Source organism: Curcuma longa, chromosome 9 (genome assembly GCF_044706935.1).
Source record: "Curcuma longa cultivar G26 ecotype Majalengka, Jawa Barat chromosome 9, ITB_CL_G26_1.1, whole genome shotgun sequence".
NCBI lineage: Eukaryota > Viridiplantae > Streptophyta > Magnoliopsida > Zingiberales > Zingiberaceae > Curcuma > Curcuma longa.
Genome location: NC_133869.1, coordinates 4,746,495 through 4,768,828, shown reverse-complemented (window position 1 = coordinate 4,768,828; position 22,334 = coordinate 4,746,495). Strand labels below are relative to the sequence as shown.

General features: G+C 35.8%; 1 long non-coding RNA gene across 1 annotated transcript; it reads right to left on the bottom strand.

Annotated features, from left to right (window-relative positions):
* Window positions 1-5,958: 5,958 nt before the first annotated feature.
* LOC141834384 (uncharacterized) lies at window positions 5,959-6,522 on the bottom strand. The gene is made up of 3 exons (XR_012602327.1): window positions 6,401-6,522; window positions 6,251-6,278; window positions 5,959-6,046 (listed from the first exon to the last, which is right to left on the bottom strand). It is a non-coding gene; the product is annotated as an uncharacterized LOC141834384 (long non-coding RNA).
* Between the last annotated feature and the right edge of the window lie 15,812 nt (window positions 6,523-22,334).

Sequence of the window (22,334 nt, the reverse complement as noted above, 5' to 3'; positions counted from 1 at the left end):
ATCCTGTTGTTATCCTTATTGCATTCGTTGCTTGACTCGTTGCTTGATATTTACTGTTGACCTTAATATGATCTTGTTACTATCAATACAGTCTCCTTATTTATTGTTGATCTATGATGACTTGGTTAATTTATGTTGAACATATCTTGATAGATGTAGTAGTTATCTGTTGAACTGTGCATCATAGCATCATAACATGTTGGCTCTCACTGCTTGTGTGGGTGAGAGCATTATCACACTGCCTATGTGGGTGCGACGCACTGCCTGTGTGAGTGCGATCATTGTAGCACTGCCTGTGTGGGTGCGACGCACTGCCTGTGTGGGTGCGATCATTGTAGCACTGTCTGTGTGGGTGCGATTATTATAACACTGCCTGTGTGGGTGCTACCAGGATTAGCTAGATAGCTCTCCTGAAATACTGCCCCTCCCCCTTGCGTGTAGTTGGTCTGTTGTTGGAGCGGGTGATTCCTATCGTGCGCCCCAGTTCACTGCACTGGATGAGTGTCTGGGGATGTTGAGAGCAGATAGTGACTAGGCAACGAGATAGCTCTCTTGTGATATTTTCCCGCTCCCCACTCACGTATAGTGATCTATTGTGGAGTGTGTGCAGTTGTCCTATCGTGCGCCCCAGTTCACTGCCTGTGTGGGTGTCTGGGGGTGTTGAGTGCAGACAGTGACCATGTATGTTGCTTGTGATGTGTGTTGCATATGTGCATGTATTTGTTGGTAGGTTATTTTGCTGCATTTGGTGGTAGTTTATTTTACTACGTCTATGTGCAATTGTTGCACTTGTTCGATATATGATTATTGCATTGTGTGACATTACATGCATTATTTGCATTTGCATGATTCCTATTACCTGCTATGTAGTATTGACCTTTCTTCATTATGTATCATTTTGAGAGACTATATGTCCTTTGATATCCTTGTTTATTTATATGTATTGTGCACTTCTATCTTGTATCTCACTGAGTATTTTATACTCACTACTCCAAACCATGGGGCTTTCTTATTTTCTCCCTAGGTAGCAGATAGAAAATTTACTTTGAAGCTTGGAGTTCTGCTAGACTGCCCCCATCTCACAACAGGAGAAGTATCGATTTGGGTGACTTCGTATGGTTTTTTGGATTTTATGTGGTTGTGTGGTTCTGGTTTGTTTTCGATACGTGGTTTGTGGAGTTCTTGTGCGTGGTTGTGATTTAGACTTATGTTCGTATTCGTGTGGATATGGATCTTGTTAGAATTTTGCTACAAAATTTCTGTATTGTAGACTCATGGAGTTTGTTATTTGATTTTGTTGTGAGCATTATCGGTGTGTTTTTGGAATTTCATTGTTGTATGTGGAGTGGTTGTTGTTGTAGTTGCTATATTTGATGCATGTGTTAGATATGTGGTTTGTGGTCGTATTGGCCTTCATTCATATAGTTTAGTAGTTTTAATACCTATTTGTATTGTTGAGCGGCCATGGAGGCCCTATGTTGAATTGTATACAGGAAAGTTAAATTGTTACAAAGGAGATGCTGTCGAAATTTCTTCAGACAGCCGTCTCTCGGGACGTGACAGTATGATAATTAAAATAGTAAAAAAAATTCTTTAACGTTTATATTTAAAAAATAAATTAAAATGTTGAATCTATATTTAATTTGGCTGTAATTTTAATTGGAAAAAACTTTATGGATTGTCATCATGCACTTACAAATCAATTGATTAATACCATATCAATTGCTTAGACATTTATCTTGAAATTTGAAAGAATGCAGAAGTAATTGTATTTCAAACAACTTATTTAGAATTACTTAGCAACAATTATCAGTATCTATGTGCATGCTAGTATAGTAATTAAGTAATGGCCTAATATACTAAACAAATTAAAAAATCAAAACAATTATTTGAATAACAAATTAAAGTTAGTTATACTTCAGAGTAATTGTATTTCAAACAACTTATTTAGAGTTACTTTTGCAACAATTTAACAGCATCTATATGCAAGCTAGTATAAGTAATGGCACAATTCACTAAAAATAATAAAAAATCAAAACAATCATTTGAATAACAAATCAAAAGTAAATGGCCATTAAATAATTTCATAATAAAATTACTGATAGCATTTCCTATTAATATTATATTATCATTTATTAAGTAATATAATTTATTAATACTTAATGTTAAAATTATCATGAATAAAAGGTCAATAGTCATAAACCTCCCATCTAACAAAAAATATAATGTTGAAGTTATTAAGACAATATTCCTATAGTTATGATTTAACTTTATTTTACCATAATAACCTCATAATGAATCATCCTTACTTAATATACTATTAGAATTTTTTAACTTAATAAAAGATGGGGTTTCTAAAAGTAAAGAAAAAAATAAAAGAGACGTTATTTTTAACCAAATAAGATGATTGACCACTTTAGACATCAATAGTGTTGAGCATCATAATTTCACATAGTACTTCAAAAGTCATCAGAATCCCTTTATTATTACTCTCATATCATTTGCTATACACATTGTGCACTGCTAACATGTGGACTGCCTTCCTGCCAGCAAACTTAATTTGATCAATTGCTCACCAGTAAACTACGCCATGATCTCAGCATTAACTCAGGAATCCATGTCAGCAAACTTAATTTGATCAACTGCTCACTAGCGAACTACGCCATGATTTCAGCATGAACTCAGGAATCTCCCCTCATCCACACGCAATGGTCCTGGTCAAATCGCTGAATGACTTTAACCAACACAACCTTATCTCCATGACAACGATCTCTTTGCTAAGGTACATAGCTTCGGTGCTCGTATTGGTAGACCAGGTATAATTTAGTAGGCACTCTTGGGTTCAAGCGTCCTATCCTTACCCTGCATCCACTGTTGTAACGTGACAGAGTTTGGAGGGGCCACAAGCAGCTGAGTGGCACACGAGGGAAGTGGGAGGTACAGTCAAATCAAGCAGTCATTTGAATAGAGATGGCTAGAAGATAGTAAGGGATACAGATGCATGGGTGGTGCAGTCGGACTGATTGTTCTGTTAGAATACAAAAAGAACTTAAAGCTGGAAGCTAGGTAATGAAGCATGGAAGTGGTTCCCAAGCACTATAATGCAATTGCATGCTTGGCGCATGCATGTGTAGACTTTGTAAATGACAAACCTCATTAATAAACAAAGAAATGAAACGACAATAATACAAGTGGGATGCAGTGGTATTACAACCAACCTCATTAATCCAAAAAATTTATCATTTTTTATCTTCCCAACTCGTAATCTTTGCAAAGACTCACCGCAAGTACGTATGTGACACCACATGTCAACTAGAGGTGTTGCCCGTAGAGATGCACAAAAGCATGAAAAATAATACATAGTTACGATGGTATAATTAATATCTTATTGCATTCATCTTTAATGCATCTTATTTAGATAAATCTCTTATCTTCCTCTGTCTCGCTTTAGTTATTATATATTGTGTATCTAGCTATCAATATAAGCATTTAAAAATTTTATTCTTGACTTCACTCACCACTTTCTTGGCCTCTTTTTTAAATTTTCTTCGTTCTTATAAGTATATAATAACTTATAGATCATTCAAGAAAAAAAATAGAAAAAGTGTCTAACTCTTTCATGTATACTCCACTTGACTAGAGGATATAACTCAGTTGATAGAGCACCGCTTTTGCAATTGAGTTGTTGCGATTACAGATTGGATGTCTAATTGTCCAAGCAGTAATGATCTTTCACTTTCTCTTATACTTTCTTATTCCACTATCAAGATTTTTACTTGGTGGTGCACGCTCTTTTAACTCACCGAGTATACTCTTGGCTATTATTTTCAACTTTAATGTCATTATATTCCATATCGTATTCAAGTCACTATTCATATGCTATCGTAAAATATAATATAATTTTTTCTTCATTTCTTGTTTCAAAACCATAACCTTCATGCACCCTATCATATTCCTCATTTTTTACTCCTACATACTCATTTAGATATCTTTGATTAAAATCATTTTGTTTGGCGGAATTTTTTATATTACCTCATCTAGGTGTTCTAAAAACTTATATTTAGTGTCTTCATCTAATCCTATTTGAGATGCATATATGTAATTACATTAATAGTTTCTTTTGTTACCACTATCTTGAGAGTTATAATCCTTACATTAATAGTTTCTTTTGTTACCACTATCTTGAGAGTTATAATCCTATCCTCTTTCCTAACCACTCCTACTACTTTATCTTCTAACAAACTATTTACAACAATACCTACTTCATTTTTTATTTTTACTCTTTCCTATGTACCATAATTTAAAACATGAGTTCTTTATCATCTTTGTTTTCTCTCCTACCCATTTTATATTTTATAAACACAAAATTTTAATTTTTCTTCTAATCATTGAATCTGCTACCTCCATTATTTTACCAGTAAGTATTTCTATGTTCTATGTTACAATTTTAAGAAAATCAATATTCCTATAATGTCTATTCTTATCCAACCTATACGATGAGAACTCTTGCATATTTAATATTACATCCAAGTTCTCATGAAGATGTAGCAGTCATTGTCGAGACGTTATAGTCAAACCTTGCAATGCATTCCTTCCGGAGAACAACTTATCATTAACACAATAATTTAATTGATCCATTTATAAAACATTCACCTATATTTGATGTTGGTTGATAACCTAATGCAACCCCCAACCTTTTTCAGCCGAGCTTGGGACCAACATCAGCAGTTTTTACAAAAATGTGCAACTTGAAATTTTGTCCTTTGTCATCTACTTATTTCTCCTTGAATATGTAGAAAACTATAATTTTTTTATAGATCTTTTAACATAAAGAATAGGCATACTACATTAGAAGAGAACTAATCAACAAGAAGAATCAAAGTAATATTTAGAGGCACAAACTAAAGAACTGATACTATATTCTAAAATCTCTCGCCACATAATGAGGGATATATTAGGTATACCAACCTACAACCCAAGGTTGAAATATTGATACACTACCATTCTATTAATTATCTTTCTGTTTACAAAGAGATTATATATGATAGCATTATTCCACACACTATACTAAGTCCTAAGTATCGAGTGATCTTACTAGAGTGAGCAGAAAGATAGGAGACTATAACCGAGGTAAAAAGTCAACAATCCCATTAGGTTTTTTGTCATTCATAATCTTATCATCATCACCATCATCATTAACGTCAAGTCGTGTTTGTACCAACTATTTGGGAATAACTACTTGAATATTATTCCTCCACTCTATTTAAGGCGATAGCATTCGTCTTAGTAATAGTAATTATATCAATTTTTATTACATTTAAGATTTTCTTTAATCTTCTTTTACCCCTTACACCTTCCAGTCTAATAGATTTAACCTTTCTAACTAACATTCATACCCTTCTAGATAAAAAATGGAAATTTAAGAGTGTTTCAATGCATTGGCTTTCAAGTCAATCAGCACGATCATTTAAGCTTAACACTTCAAGAATTATGTCACAGCAATATAAGACGAGTGACCCTTACCATCTGTTTGTCACAAGACTATTGTCACTATCTTATAACCAATAAGAACCACAGTAAAATTTTCACATTTTTGGAAGAATAGCTATGTAGATTCTCAAACATCAACAAATTTGGCTGACAATTAGAGTTTAAAAGAAAGCTTGTTCTGGTAAGATATTAATTATCATATTGGTGAATATCTTCGACATGTTCACATGTCGAAAAAAATGGCTAGAAATATAACCAAGGTAACAACACATACAGTTAAGGAAAGAATGACTGTATGAATCAGAGGGAAAAAAAACTTGAAAGACAATTCATACATTGAAGCATGTCTCCAAAAAAAGAGGCAGGAATTCATATGATAAGTTGCACAGATATGTTGAATTGATGTAACAAAAAGAATAATTTAAAAGAGAGATGGAACAGTTAAACAGCTTGTCTAGGAGCAGATAACCTTCATAAGGTGACTGAGCTGGCCCAAGGATCATCACATTGAAGTAGCGCATGTTCTCTTCTGACGGAGATGCACTAATCCCCGGAGCTGTAAAAACACAATATGACCGAGTCAGCCAGCAGACCAAGTAATCGTAAGACAGCAAAAGGAATTCTTTTTCAACAGATTTCCTAAAATGTCTCAAAATGATAATGCTACCTAAAACATTTCCAATTCGTGAATTTCATATAACGATTCCACACAAGAGATAACAGTAACAGATAAAATCGACAAAAAAAGGAAAACAGTTACCTGGTTCACTGAGCAATCTCTGCGTTTCCTATTCGAATGAGACATTAAGAAAACATTAAGAAAAACTATCAGACATAGGAGGCAAGTATCGAGGGCAAATGGGGATCAAATAAGAATCGGGAGGTGGGAATGAAGAAGAGAAAACGGAACCTTGATGATTCTGGGAGGAAGATTGCTGCTCCCCATGCCTGATCAAGATTAGGGTTTCGAGTTGCGCCGAGAGTTCCTAGAGTCGTACGGGAAACGGGAAGCACTACGCAGCTGGCTCAATCCCGACGGAAGAAAATAAGGAGGGGAACATAACATTATAAATGAATACTAAATCAATTTAGCAATTAAGGAAAGGATTAATTAATTAATTTAATCTAACTTTTGCATTTTATTTTAAATTTGATATATTAATTTTTTAAATTATTTTAATGGTTAGGAGGTTAAAAATTAAAGTTGATTATATTTTTTAAAGGGTGAATAATAAAATTGTACTTGGAGCCTAAATAATAACATTTCAACATATTTTTATATGAATTATATAATAGAATCCAACTATTCTCTTTGTGGTTTAGAATCTTCATTATAAAAAAATATGCATTTTGTTCTACACAAAATAAAATAACGAATTTTGATAATGCATTTTGAAATTCAAAAATAAAAATATCATAAAAATAATAAATGACAAAGGTTAGAGAGAATATCTCATGGTGACTTGGCATATATAATTCATTGCTATAAAGAATGATAATTAAAGATATTACATATGTTACTTAAAGGTTGAAGATGAGAGGGAACGCATTAGTTAAATAAAATAGGGACGTGAAGGGATAATCACATGGCCAAGGATACAAAATGTAAATCTATAATAATAATCAGGTATTTAAAAGATTCAATGCTATAGCTGCAAAAAATATAGTCACATCAAATGGAATTGGACAAGCTCTTGGTTTCTCAAGGAAAAATGCACCAGTGTCCGCGAGAGAGTTGTTGACTTGAGTTATTGGGACATGGATTTTTCTTTATGGTTAGGTTTAATTTGTTGATATAACCCACCTTTAGTCATTGACCAAGTTGAATAAGTTTGAATTAATTTGAATTGAATTTTGATATTTAATTAATATGTTAGTTGAACATCCAACTAATATGATAGTTGATTAATATGTTGGTTGAGCGAAGAGTTCAAATGGATCATGATTAACTGGACACTTGACGGTTAGAAGTCTAATAAGGAGTTAATATGAGATAAAAAGTCCAAGTGAGTTACGATTGTCCAGATACTTAGCGTGTGAAGCGAAATCCAAGTGGATCGTGGAAGACTTGATACTTGACATGAGAAGTAAAGTCAAAGTAGGTTATGAAAGACCGCACACTTGGCATCAGAAATGAAGTCCAAGTCAGTTAAAGTTGATCGAACACTTAACGTGAGATGGATAAAGTCTAAGTGGATCATGAATGATTGGATACTTAACATATTAATGAAGCTCTAACAAATCAGAGAGGACCAAATGTTAGGTGAGTGTGAATGTCCAAACAAGTTAAGAAAGATCCAAAATTTTGGCATAGGAGAAATTCTAACAGGTCAAGCATGATCGGATGCTAAGCATGTGAAGTCTCAAAAAGTCAAGAATTGATCAAATGTTGGAAAAATAAAGTTCTGGTAGATTGAGGCCAATCAGATACTAGACAAGATGATAATTCAACCACGGTAAGATAAAAATAGGAGTATCAATCAATTGATTAGATATATTGATCGATTGATGAACCACGAACCACGTCGTCATTAGGGTTTGATATAGTAATTAGGGTTTCTATGTAGGACCAGTGCGTGCGCTAGAGGAGGTGAATAGCGCTTATTGTTCGTTTGTTTTATCAAATACACTTGCAACGGAATTAAACACAACACAATGGGCCTGCAGATTTTACATGGTTTCTAACCTCCAAGGGTTAGTACGTCTAAAGCCTATGCATGAAAAAGAGTCTGTCCACCAATAGTCTCCTTTTTCAGAATTTTTTCGAAAGTAAAGAAACTCATCTTACAATCCAAATAATATAGTAAGAAAGTACAAACAAGTAAAACTAATTGAAAATTAATCAAACACTCGTGTAGGCCAATTTGAAAATCTTGAGCGCAGTACACCCTTTCTAGAGCTTCCCCAGTCACACGAGTTAGGCTTCGTCGCGTTCAGCAGCACCATAGGATGAATAAGTAGTAGTAATTAGGGTTCCTTCTTATGGTGCACGTTGAGGATCTTATAAAGACGCTTCTGGGCACTCAGATACCTTTTCGAGCGCCCCAGACCGATTCGATCCGATCCAGTTTCATCGATCTTTATCGAGGCTAAGTCCTCTTGATCCGGGCGCCTGGATGGTCTTAGCACCTAGAGTAACATCCAAGCGCCTGAAACGAGTTCAATCAAGTTTGACCTAAGTTGACTTCGAACTTGAGTTGACTACTTCTGTTTGCTTCTCTTATGCTTCCTCAGTCTTGCTTTCAGCTCTTGGTTTCTGCAAGATTAACATATACACAAACAAGCAAACTAAGTCTATATGTAGTCTATTTGGTCCACTAGGCTTACCTAAGCCTTAGCTTGTAAGTCTAACCTACTAAGCTTACCCTTGCCTAACATCTAATTAGAACTAATCACTCGGTAGACTTTCCACCTGTCAAATATCCGATCATCCTTGACCTAGTTGGAATTTTCTTTGTCTAACCTCCAGTTAGGACTAGTCACTTAATAGACTTCCCACCTGCCCAATCCTATAGATTAGGATTTCCTGCTCGGCTTCACTCACCATGACTTCCTGCCCAGCTTCCAACGAGGATTTCTCCTACCTAGCCTCCAATTAAGACTTCTCTTAGACTCCAACTAGAACTTCTTGCTCGGTTCAATTGACTAGGACTTCTTTGTCCGGTTCAACTGACTAGAACTTCTTGCTAGTCTTCTGGTCAACTTTGACCTAACTAGACTTCACTGGCATCCAAATATTAGGTCATGTTTAAATTAGCCCTTGGTCAAATGGACCAGACCTAGATATATTATTAAACATCGAAATCTTAAAGGTAGACTGATGCTCCCTGCACCAATATTTTACTATAGTACTAATCGATTGATGAATGATTCAATCGATTATTATTGTAGCAAATAGAAAATTTGGTTAGGAACTCGCATGTTCAACTTAATTGATTGTAATCAGTCGACTAGTAGAGTGTAACAATCGACTGATGACACTGTAGCAGCGTATAGATTAGAGACTGTATGATTTAGCATTCGACTAATGGTGGTCAAACATGTTAGGAAATAGCCATTATGCAAGTACAACGTTCGAATTTGATGGGGTAGTCAATTAGTGAAGTCTAGCAGTCGACTGCTAGGTGGAAATCAACTTGAGCAATAACCTATTTGAGATGATTTAAAGTTATCAATTTTTTGAGTTTGAGGATGACGTACTACTGTATTTCTGAACCAACAAGAGACAATTCAAAACAGTAAGAAGCATCCAAAGCAAAATTGTGTAAACATGTTTATTTCAATTTCTTTTGATTTCATTTGTATTTTTGTATTTGATTGTATTTATTATAGAAATAAATTATAAGAGATTTCTCCACCTCCAGAAAATACTCGAGAAAGAGAAGGATAATGGTAGTAGTCATTAGGACTAGACATTAGACGTAGTCGTCTTAAAATGTAGTGAATCAAGTAAAATCAAACGTATTAGCGTGGTGTTTAATCTTATTAGCTTCATTCCAAATTTTCTGCTACGTAATATTATCGAAACGACTGAAGTTATTCATCCTCCCCTCTAGCTCACACTGTTATGATACTTTGATAATGCATTTAAAACTATATATTTATATTTGATTATTTTTACGAAGTGTACAAGACTTTATTTAACATTTAAAGATTGAGGTGTGATGCGGTGATTTTATATTGGGAATTATTATTTATTATTATTTACATTATTCCCTTTATTAAATGTCACTTACACCCATCAAAATTAATTATTTATTTATTACCGAACCTCTTTATTATCGTCTTAAGTAGTACAGAGAGGTTCGGGTCGTCTCTCTCACAGACTCAATGATCGGATGTTATTCTAGACCTATGGTACAGAATTTTATTGTGCTTTATTCCTAATAATATATATAATCCTCTTATTCCCAATTTAATCCTATAACTTACACAAGAATAATAAGTATACATATGATACATTCCTAACCGTGCATTTATTCAACCAACAACGCACGCAACATACAATATATTATTCATACAACATGTACAACATCCAACTCATGCAACATACAAGTTCAACATTATTTAGACAATATATAATACTCACCACTAAACAACAACGACATAGTATACACCATTCCATTTATTCACACCAATTTAATATACAATATGAAATTCATTATTTCAAATATACAACAACATACAACCTTAATACATATGTAACAACTTGTTCACATTACATCAAGCATAGAACCGGTTTCACAACTATAGCAATTGGAACATGTTCACAACCTCAACCACCCAAAACTCATTCAACCCGCATGATTAACAACCAAACCTTGCATTTGAATTCACAAAATCAATCACAATGTTTATTAGGTATTTACAAGAATCAACCACATGAATGTCATCAACCAACATACAAGCCATGGTAATAACCTTACAAAACAGTCCAACCCCACCAACATAACAAGAATTTTCTTCCTAATTCATCATGACAAGCAAAAACCCGAATCCCACATAACCAAGGATCAACAAGACAATCAAACACACAATTGCAGTCTCACAGATTCAATTCTAACCAAATCATCATCAATCATCCAACAATAAGCATCAAACAGTATACACAAATAAGGGAACCAATGGGGGTTTTGATATAGGAACGGAATAGAACGAGAGAAAACAGGGATAGCAATCTGATCAAGGGAATATTCATGCTAGGGTTTTGCAATTAAGGTTAGAGATTAGAGTTCATGGGGGGTTTTGGATCAAGTTTAGCAGAATCAACAGAACGACAGTTAGCTAGCGCAAACAAAGAACGGAACAAGGGAGAAGTGGGTGGAGTGTTTTCTTCCCTCTCCCAATCGGCCCAGCACAAGGAACAATCAACAACATCTGATCGATATCACACCAAAGGAGGAATGTCTCGCACCGGAGGACCCTCACGGCGGAAGATGAACGAAGATGTAGGATCCGGCTCCTCCTCTGCCCCCTGTTCAACTGCAACCAGCAAACCAAAAAATCAGAGAAAAAGGAAAGAAAACCTTTACCTTGCAGTCTTCGGTGAAGGGGATGGTCGAAGCTACAGCCGGTGTCCCAACCCAAGCTTCGGTGGATGCGGAGCGCCAGGGAGCTCACCGGAGGACTCTCACGGCTGCTCACTGTGCTGAAGACCGTCGTGCACTGGTGCTGGAGGACCCTCACAGCCCCATTTCGCCGCGACGGGGAACTGAGGAGCTGCCACCTTCGAACCACGTCGGTGGAACTCCTTCGGAATCTTCGGCGTTCGTCGATTGAAGCCGCTGCCGCCCTTTGCACTTTGCTGATTGGAGAAGAAAAGGTGGTCGTCGCGACCGCTGGAGCTCGGTGGCGGCGTCGCGATGAGAAAGACGAAGAAAGGGGAAACCTAAAAATCGTGAGCTCCCTTCCTCTGAACCGGCTTCTGCGTTTTTAACGCTGTTCTGAACCGGCTGCTTGAACCGGATGGAGTTGAACCAGCTTTTGAAATTGAACCGGGCTTATTTGTTTGTGGGCTTGAACAGAATGGGCTTTGGGCTTAAACAGTACTAGGCTCAATTGATTTAAAGGATAATTTGATTTGGATTGAACTTGGGTTTGGCTGAACCAAATTAACTTTGGTCTGAGTCAATTAAAGTGGGCCGGGCTAGCTGGTTAATGGGTTGATTTGGTTCAGCTCAACCAACTTGCTGAACTTGATTTGAATTTGGCTTGGGCTTGGGCTGTATTGATTGACCTGGTTGAATTCTTTTGATCTGATTTAGTCAATTAAATTCCAATTCGAACCATCTTTGAACCCAAGCTTGATTTCTTGCAATTTAATCCTCCAAAATTCATTATCTTCATCCTAATTTCCTGCCAATTCAATTACCACAAATTAATATTGTTAAATACCTCAAAATAATAAGAAAATAGAATGAAGACTATAATTAATTCAAGATAGAAAAAATAAGATAAAAGTCCAATTCATGATATGAAATATAATAAAAAGTAGCCCAATATGATCCTAATTAACCCGGTCAAATAGCCAGTTATCAAGGTGATCAAGATGACATAATAAAGTTGATAGATCAAGCATAGGACAACATGACATTTCAACATCAAGGATCATCGAGTTTGGAGATGAATTTGAAGACTCTTATATTTAGTTTTTTTTTGGATAGAAATAAATGGAATGATAGAACACTACAAAAAAAATTGGAATTACCGACAGAATTAGCGACGGAATATGGTTCCGTCGCTATTTTTAACGACATAATCATAATTTCCATCGCTAATGCGTCGTTAATGCGACGAGATCCTAATATAGCGACGTAGTAGCGACAGAAAATAATTTCCGTTGCTAGTTAACAACGAAAATAATAATTTCCATCATTAATTAGCAACGGAAATTATTTCTGTCATTAATTAGCGATGGAAATTATTTTCCATCGCTAATGCGTCGTTAATGCGACGGAACCCTAGTATAGAGACGGAATAGAGACGGAAATAATGTTTCCGTCGTTAATTAGCGACGAAATGAATTTTTCATCGCTAATTAGCGACGGAAATTTTTCGTCGCTAATATCGTGAATTTTTACCCGGCGCCCCCTTTCTTTCTCCGCTTGCGCGAGCTAATCGATCGATCTTTCTCCTCCCTGTCTCGACGAACTCTTCCCGGACCTCTCACGCACGGTGTTCTCCTCCCGGCAACCTCTCCTCCGACGACCTCTCCTCCAGCAACCTCTCCTCCGGCGACCTCCCTCACGCGCGGTGTCACACAAGTCTCCTGCACCGAACTTCTCCTCCGGCGACCTCCCTCACGCGCGGTGTCAAACAAGCCTCCTGCACCGAACTTCTCCTCTAGCTCCGGCTCCCACGCGCACCGAACTTCTCCTTCAACTTCCACACACGTCGAATTTCTCCCGCACCAAACTTCTCCTCTCCTCTGGCCCTTTGTCAAGGTATAATTTTCAACTTGTTAATTAGGGTTGCATGACTTATTAATTAGGGATAGTAGAACCTGACATTGAGTTAATGAACTATTAATTAGGGCTGCATTACTTGTTAATTAGGGCTGCATGATTTGTTAATTAGGGCTCGTAAAATTTTCAACTTGTTAATTAGGGCTCGTAGAATCTAACACTGAGTTATTTGGTACAAACAAGTTCTAGATGATACTGAGTTATTTGGTACAAAAACGTGTTATTGAAATGGATTGTTGAATGTGTATGTTGTTGGAATTGGATTTGTTTAATTAGTAACCTATTATAAATTTTGAGCATGGGCATCCTTTTGCTTTGAAATAAAAAAAGACAAACGCTAGCCAATTCCCAAGGCCTCATAATCTACAAGCTTTCTAGTAACTTCTATAACTACTATTCACATATTACCTTGTAGGAAAAGATTCATGTATCAGGCTTTCTTTGCATTCTGAAAGAGTGTTTGAAACTGCTAGCGTTACTCATTGTGCTCATATTTGTTTAATTTTTAACTACTAATATTTATCATCATAGTATTGTATTCACAAGTGTAGTTAAATTTTATAATTTTTAGGCTTATCATTATCCCCTGTTGCCTCATATTTGATCCTAGCAAGTAGTCCCATCTATATAATGGGCGGACATGGGGCTTACCAATAGAGATGTGTTTATGTGGGAAAAATTGCTATCCTTATTTTGATTTCCAACTTTCAAAGTTAAATCATAAACTTTTAGGAACTTTCCGGGCTAAAATAAACCTAAAGCTTCTGTGTGGATTTTTTAAAAGTTTAGGACTGTTTAGAGAAGTAGCCAATCCTTTATTATGAATTATTACGTGGAAATGATAAATAGGATTACCAAATTAGAGAAGTCACGTGACTCCAGTACTCGTTGCCCTAATTAATTTAATTGGAATGATTAAATTAATTAGATAAGTTGTTTAATTATGATAATGAACTATTAAAGATTTACATAAAACATATGCAATCATATACCTCGTCTTGTACATGATTATTTTGAATCAATGAAAATTTATTTTTGTAGAAGGTTGCAATGTATATGAATAAAGCTTGGATGTACAATAGATTAGACGATGGATTTATCCGAGCTGAATTTTATGCTGGAGTTGAAGAGTTTGTGAACTTTGCTAAGAGTCATCCAGAATGCATGAATGGTGCAGAGTTACGTTGTCCGTGCAATCATTGCAAATGCCGAAATAAAGCTTTTCGTGATGAGGATACCGTGAAAGTGCATATCTGTAAAAATGGATTTGTTCCAAACTACTACAATTGGTACTGTCACGGGGAGCCTTATATTTCTCATGGAATCGGAACTTCGGCTGCTTCTTCATCTGGCACAACTGTTTTAGAGGAATCAACATCTAATGATCATATGATGCAATCAATGATTTATGACGCAATTAATGCAGTTGATCCATCTAATGTAGATGAACTACCAACACCTGCAGTTCAGCAACTATATGATATGTTAAAGGCTAGTGAAAGAGAAGTGTGGGAAGGTATTCCATCTGGCCATTCCCAACTATCAGCTACTGCAAGATTATTGAACATCAAAGCTGAACATCATTTATCATAACGATGTTACGATGACATTTGTCAATTGATGTCAGAGTTGCTTCCTACTGATCACCAAATGACTGATAGTTTCTACAGTACAAAGAAATTGGTAAGGGGTTTAGGGTTGCCCGTAGAGAAGATCGATTGTTGTGTAAACAATTGCATGATATATTGGAATGAAGACATTGAACTGATTGAATGCAAAATTTGTGGTCACCCTCGCTACAAGCATCGTAGTCGCATTGCAAGGAAGAAAAAAAATATTGCATGGAAGGTTATGTATTATTTTCCCTTAACTGCTAGACTTCAACGCTTGTATACATCTGCCGCCACAGCTTCCCATGAGGTGGCATCATCAACATATGCACGAAGTGTTGGGTTGTAAGGGTGCAAACATAGTCCCACATCTAAAGTAAATGGAAAAGATCATTGGGTTAAAAGGATGGAAAGTATCTCCATTGGTATGAGACCTTTTGGGGAGAGCCCAAGAATAAAGCCATGAAGGCTTAGGCCCAAAGTGGACAATATCATACCATTGTGGAGATATTTTGATTCCATCAGTACTAACAGGTGGTATCAGAGCGAAGAAGCCCTTTTACCGGACTAATCGTCGGATGAGCCATGAACCAGATCTAACCATGTGGTTTGAACCTTAAACAAAGGAAGTGGGTGTTCCCGTGTCTGAATCAAGATGATCAGACACCAGATGAGAAGTCCTAGTAGGTCGGGTGGACCGAGGGGCAAAAAGTCCTAGTTGCGACTAGGTGGGAAATCCTAGTAGGTCGGGTGGACCGGAGGGGCAAAAAGTCCTAGCTGCGGCTAGGTGGGAAGTCCTAGTAGGTCGGGTGGACCGAGGGGCAAAAAGTCCTGGTGGGTCGAGAATTCAGACATAAAAAATGATGTTGAGGGGGGCCTGTGGTCCTTTGTTTCCAGATCACGGGTCGTGCCTACAAGGCACGGCCGTGTCCCAGTACCAAAGGCACAAGTGGCTAGAGCCATGCCTATGAGGCACGACCATTCCTCTTTCCAGATTGAAGCTAGCCACGAGCCGTGCCTACAAGGCACGGCACGCCCGTGTGACGGAATGGGGAGGCATGCTTCTTGGGTTGTGCCATGAGGCACGATCGTGTCGCGTCTAGGCATATATAAACCCTTCTAAAAATTTTGAAAAGCGGGGGGAGCACTTGGAGGTGAATCAAGGACACCGTAGCCGCTATCCGGAGAAGATTTCAGTGATCCATTCACTCGTTGAGGACTGCTCCACCAATTCCATCCACCGTCGACGAGGAGACTGCAAGACAAGGAAGATTGTACCCATTGATAAGTCTTTTGCCCTTTTTCTCTTTCAGATTTAGGAGCAAGATGTACTACTTTCTCTCTTCTTTGTATTGTATTTCCTCCGTTATAAGTAGACCTCTAGATTCTAGGATGTAGGAGGAATCGAGATGTAAATGGATGATTGTAATATATGGATTTGCTATTTGCCATGTTCAAGGATTTGACTATGCTTTGCTATATGAATTTGTGCCTTGCATTTATTTGATGATATATTTGTGAAGACTTAATTTCATATGGATGAGAGTGAACTATAGTTTAATGAAAATCTTAGGATCGTATAACCGGGGTGCCTTGTGACAGAAGGTGAACTTTTAACCAGACTTTTCGAGAAGATTCTTAGACTATAATGAATTCTCATGAGAGATAACTAACGGTTATTGATTGCTAGGAAGAGATCTTTAATTGGGTACTTGATGACAGGGAGTAGGAAACCAGTAGTATTGCTGGAGTGCCCGGTGACAGCGGGAGAGCTATAGAACCAGGCTATCTAGGTATCATCTCGGACTAGCAGTCGTAACATTAGAGGAGTCATGATTATTCCGAAAGGTCCTTACGTGGTCTGATTGGATATCTTGGTTAGAATCTCTGTATTAGTTTACTCATTGAGGAATGGTAAGGAATCCATGATCATCACCCATAATCTTGAGGAATCCGATATCCTAGGATTGTTTCCCAATCCTATCACTTAGTTGATTTCCCTTTGATTGAGATGTAGGTACTTGACTTCTCTCTCTCCCCATCACCCAAAACTCGTGTGTTTGCAACTCTTTTTGTGTAAACTTTAGTGATTAAATTTCACGGTCCCTAGGTTCAATATCTTTTATTACTTAACGACACCCGTACTCTTGTGGGAGCCTATCAGTTATTTTGAAAAGCTTTTGGATAATTATTTTGAATTTTTTTAAAAAAAACTTATGACAAGTTATTATGAGAATTTTTGTGAAAAACTATTTTCAAAATTATTTACTATGGTCTTTCAAGAACTATCAAGACTAAGTTGTGACCATAGGCATTACCCTAATTGTTGGTGCAAAATAAACTTAAACTTACTCAATATTTTTGATGTGTGAAAAGGGGGAGAAGGAACTTAAGTTAAAAATCTAGATTTCTCCTAGATTATTAAACCCTGACCTAAATTAACTTTAAAAATTATCAAACATTGAAAAGGGGGAGATTGTTGGTGCAAGATGCACTAAGTCTAACCCTAGAGTTTCGATGTTTGACAATACACCTAGGTCTGGTCAGTTTGACCAAGGGTTGATCCAAATAGGACCTGATGTTTGGATGTGAGTGAAGTCTAGTCAGGTCAGTTTGACTAGATGACTAGCGAGAATTCCTAGTTGGTTAGATTAGGCAATGAAAGTCCTGATCTATAAGATTGGGCAAGGAAGTCTTGGTGAGTGAAGCTAGGCAGGGAAAGTCCTAGTTGTAGGCTAGGCAAAGGAAAGTCCTAGTTGTAGGGTAGCCAAAGGCAAGTCCTAATTTAGAGGATCATGCAGAAGTCTTAGCAAGGTCAAGTGCACTAGGTGCAAGTCCAAGCAGTGTCAGGAGGACCGGGAAGCATGGTAAAAATCCAAGCGAGTAGGGTCAGGAGGACCGGAAGCTTGGTGGAAGTCTAGGCGGTCAGGTAGACTGGTAGCCTAGCAGCAAATCTTGGGGGCCAAGGACCATGGCTAAGCGGGAAGTCCAATAAGTTTGCAGGACTTGTCTGCAAAACTTCTCCTGAGAGGAGTGGGTAAGGGCACGTTCCTAGTGTGGGAACAGTAGGTGTCAAACTAACCCAGGATTTTGTTAGAAATTCGAAGTTAGACCCACAGGATAAGGCTTAGGTTGTTTGCGTGTTTGTATGTTTGTCTTGCAAGAACCAAGAGCTGAAAGCAAGATAGAGAAAGCATAAGTAAAGCAAACAGAGGCAGTCGAATCAAGCCTGGGGTCAACTCAGGTCAAGCCTGAGTCAACTGGATCCAGGTGACTCGATTGAATCTAGGCGCCTGGAAGGTCTTAGGCGACTCAATTCAGGATCCAAGCGACTCAATCGGGAAGATTCAGCCTGGATAAGATCGAGAAGATCGGATCGGATCAGATCCTATCCAGTCGCCTGTATAAGGTTTCTAGTCAACTGAAAGAAGTTATAAAAGGAGATGAACATGAACAACAAGAGCACAACATCCACAAGTCATCCTCTTTAACTAGTGGTGCAACTGAGCACGAACGGGACCAAACTCTTGCAACTGGGGAAGATCTAGGAGGAGTGCGCGGCGCTCAGAACTTCTAGATTGACTTCAATTATTTAGTTACTTTCTTTAAGTCTTATTGTTTCAATTTATTGTTATTATTATTTAGACTGTAAGACAGATTTCTCCGTCTCTGAACGAACGTTTGGAAAAGAGACAACTAGTGTACGGACGCCTCTCGTACATAGGCCTTGGACGTACTAAACATAGGGGGTTAGGAACCAAAGTAAAATTCGTGTGTCCCTGCATCCTTTACTAATTCTACTGCTTAGTGTCTCTAATAGAATGAACGAAGAAAACGCAACGACCATGCTATTCACCCCCCCCCCCTCTAGCGCGCATCCACGATCTTACACTTTCTACTCATATTATTTTGCTGATAGTGTGAAAGCCAAACATCACAAGTGTTCTCAAAATTCTAATGATAGACTTAGGGATGTTTTCTATTTTCAAGTTTTATAGTAGGCCAATTGGTGCATTTGTTTGCAAATGGTTAAATCAAAGAGAATATCAAGAACATACATACTCTTGAACTATAAGGAGGTCAAACCCTATATAAAGTGAGTTAACATCTATATTCCAATATTTATCCCCTTATATTTATTTGTTATACCATATTTCTTAAAATTATCTTCTATGGTAGCTTGTATGAACAACAACTACAACTACAAAATTCATCAATAGATGCAAGTGTGATAAGAAAACTAGATACGAAATTTACATTATGGTTTAAATCTATGCAAGTTAGAGACTAAATTATTTTTTTAAGTGTATGATACAATCCATAATTTATATTATAAATACTTTTATAGGTAAAGGACCATAGATCAAATGGGCACAATTAGACTAATGGATCTTACATTAGGACCTCTCTCTAATATAAGAGTCTTCTCTGGTTACTATGTTAATGACTTCAAATTTCACGTAGCACAATACAATTCACATACACTGACTAATAATTCAGGTGTGTGCGTAAAAGGATCTACCAACACACAAATACTGAATTTAGTTACTATGGCAGACTTGACAAAATCATTGAAGTTGAATATCCTACTTTATCCATAAAAGGTATGTGTTATCCAAAATTCATGGTATGATCAGACTCTAAGAATAGGTACTAGAATACATTCTAACTATAATTTAGTTGAAGTTAATATAAATAAAAGATTCAACAAGTTTAAACATTTCATTTTGGTGGTACAAGCTGGTCAAGTTTTTTATATTAAATACACGAAAAAAGAAGAAGATCTAGTGAAAAATTAACAGTTTACTAAATCAAGCCTCACTTGACCATAGAAATGTCAAACTCCATCACAACCCAAATCATGATGTATTTCAAAATGTGAAAGTGGATATACATTCAATTAATTCACAAGTTCAATCCACATCCTAATTACTTGTAGATGTAAATATTATTTACGAGGAAATAGATGATGGAGAGATGTCCAACTATAAGGAGCTTGATATATTAATAGAATCTAGCGATGAATACCTAAAAATTGTTAATGTTATCGATTCAGATTGTAATGATGATTAAATTTTAGAATATGATTACTTTTACTTGTGTATGTGTTATTTGATTATTATTTGACATGTGTATATGTTATAATATTTTTTGGCAGATATAATTATGTCAGATATTACAACAGTACACTAGTACACTCTGATTAGATTATTTTGAGGATTGTTAGAGATTGGTAAGTATTAATGTTATTAGTAATTTCAATTCATCTAATTTTTTATTTATTATTTAAAAATAAAAGTTTTTCCATGTAGTTTTACTATCGATGGTTATAGTGTAGTTGTTTATATAAGTAAAAAATTTAAAGAGTGTCAGTGCGCTTCTGGTTCTATATGAAGACATGTAGACAAAGATCTTAAAGACTTTTATTATCAAAAATTTTTGACAAATAATTTGAATATTATTGATACTGTACAATATAATATCTTTTTATACAATTTTTTCAATATTGTTGTAGGAAAGATATATTTGGGAGTCAAGACATGAGACAATTTTAAGAAATATGAAACAATTATTGTATAAAATTATACAAGAACTTGTTATGTAAGTGGAGAAGGAAGAGAACAAGATCATATATCCCATGTATCAAATTAGATTTGGGATGCATGAAAGAATACTTGGGTTGTAGAAAAATAATAGCAAAATTCATCGATTGCAATTGAAACATTTAAAATATTGACCTCTTTGACCTAAGCATCGGATCCACAAAGCATACGGTTGAATCACAATCTATTGTAGAACATGTAATAGTCTTAGTAAGTTTACTTTAAAGTTATATTAGAATTTTTTAATTATTAATGAACTTATTTTATTTTATTAAAAAATGGTGTATGCAGGCAAATACTTTACAAAAATGTCCCACTTGTTGGAAGGCATTTTGCAATACACACAAAAAAAAAGGATGCACTTTTGTCGATGCTCGATAAAGATCATATAAACTTTATTACCACTCACATTTAACAATGACTAGCTTTATTAATTGTATATTAGATATAAATATTTTTTACATAAGATGAAATCACTAGTTGAGTTGTACATATGTCTCAGTCTGTTATAGAGGGAGAGGAGTGACTGACTCTATTAGACGATGTTATAAATGATATATATTATGATATTGTCGGTGAAATAAAAAAGAACTCTGTGCAACCTTGGCTTCCCAGACAAAAGTTGTATATCATCATGTGATGGCTCCTAGGGTCAGGGTCGTCCCAACTCTTCATCTACTCGAAGTGGAAGCGTTAGAATAAGAAAATCAAGAGAATTGAAGACTCAGGTCACAACATTAGAGTAGTCGATGGAAGATCAATCATGATAGTAGAGCAGTCAATGGAATATCAGATCAAGATGGTAGTAGAGTGGCAAATGTAAGAATTCTTATCTCGCTATTCATTAATGAGTCCTGTTTTTCCAATGTATATGATTTCGACTTCACAAGAGACCTAAGACCCGAACACTACTGATAAAATAATTCATAATGACTTTCAACCGTTTTTTTTATTTATGACTAATAAAACATGCAAAATGGTTCTATTAATTTTCAATTTATGTAGCTCTTTTTTTGTTTTTCAGAAATAATGTAGATAAAACATCATCATTTGAAAAATTAAATTTGATACTATATTCTATCATTAAGGTATGTATTTTTTAAAACATGTTAAACTTGTGTTTATTAATTGTGCATTCTTTTGATAAGTAGTTTTATTTTGTGTGTATATCTATTTTAACTTTAGTTTCATATATTAGCAGGATTCTTTCAAAATAGAAAATATAGTGAAGAATTTGAGCCATGTGCTTATTTAATAACTTATCGTATTGTATTTGTTGTAGAATTATATGATGAGATGTGATGATGATGAATGTATTAGTTTTTTAACAGGATGGGATGTGATGGATTTGAACCATATATGTGTTTGTTTTTGTGATGGAAGTGATGATTTTATTATTTTTGAACCATGTACTTGATATTAAATATTGCTTTTTTGTTATAATATATGCTTTGTTTTTGAATGTTGTTTTATTAATAAATGAGGATTTTGTTGTTGAATGATGAAACTTTGTTATTATCATGGATGAGTTTGTGAACGTTGAATGTATTGTCGTTTGTGAGTGTTAAATATATTGTGGGTATATTGTAGATATGGTTCGTGATATTGTATTATTTTTTAATAGGTTATTGTATTGTATCATGGATATTGCAATTTTGATGTAAACA